Here is a 920-nt window from a genome sequence, read left to right as displayed (position 1 = left end):
TCAACTACGGAGACGAGTTTTACCACGGTTCAACTGCACCAGTGCCTATTTACCATGGTTTCGACCCCTTTCAGAACACGCTTGCCGCCGCTAGACGCGTGAATAATGAGCAGCGAGCTAAAACTTACCGTAAACGTGCAAAATAATAAAACGTGCTAAACATACGTCGCGCTCGTGCGTTTTGTTTTGCACGCGGTGCAAAAAAATTAAAAAGTGAATGCAACACAAGGACTTCCCAGGAGGTCACCCATCCCAGTACTACTCTCGCCCAAGCACGCTTAACTTCGGAGTTCTGATGGGATCCGGTGCTTTAGTGCTGGTATGATCGCATCCGACATGTTACCCCCGTCTTCGTCCCTTATGCTTGCCCCTCTCAGCTCCACTACACACACGATTGCACATTCCCTTGGCCGCTCCCGCTCAACTACGGAGACGAGTTTTACCACGGTTCAACTGCACCAGTGCCTATTTACCATGGTTTCGACCCCTTTCAGAACACGCTTGCCGCCGCTAGACGCGTGAATAATGAGCAGCGAGCTAAAACTTACCGTACACGTGCAAAATAATAAAACGTGCTAAACATACGTCGCGCTCGTGCGTTTTGTTTTGCACGCGGTGCAAAAAAATTAAAAAGGGAATGCAACACGAGGACTTCCCAGGAGGTCACCCATCCCAGTACTACTCTCGCCCAAGCACGCTTAACTTCGGAGTTCTGATGGGATCCGGTGCTTTAGTGCTGGTATGATCGCATCCGACATGTTACCCCCGTCTTCGTACCTTATGCTTGCCCCTCCCAGCTCCACTACACACACGATTGCACATTCCTTTGGCCGCTCCCGCTCAACTACGGAGACGAGTTTTACCACGGTTCAACTGCACCAGTGCCTATTTACCATGGTTTCGACCCCTTTCAGAACACG

The 920-nt window shown here is 50.5% G+C and overlaps 2 non-coding genes across 2 annotated transcripts; both read right to left on the bottom strand.

Annotated features, from left to right (window-relative positions):
- Positions 1–214: 214 nt before the first annotated feature.
- On the bottom strand, positions 215–333 carry LOC123178938 (5S ribosomal RNA). Its single transcript, XR_006489975.1, has one exon. It is a non-coding gene; the product is annotated as a 5S ribosomal RNA (ribosomal RNA).
- Positions 334–634: 301 nt separating this feature from the next.
- Positions 635–753, bottom strand: LOC123178937 (5S ribosomal RNA). The gene has a single exon (XR_006489974.1). It is a non-coding gene; the product is annotated as a 5S ribosomal RNA (ribosomal RNA).
- Between the last annotated feature and the right edge of the window lie 167 nt (positions 754–920).

The sequence above is a fragment of the Triticum aestivum genome, unplaced genomic scaffold (assembly GCF_018294505.1).
Source record: "Triticum aestivum cultivar Chinese Spring unplaced genomic scaffold, IWGSC CS RefSeq v2.1 scaffold101193, whole genome shotgun sequence".
NCBI classification, from domain to species: domain Eukaryota; kingdom Viridiplantae; phylum Streptophyta; class Magnoliopsida; order Poales; family Poaceae; genus Triticum; species Triticum aestivum.
This window is presented reverse-complemented; position numbering and strand designations above follow the sequence as displayed.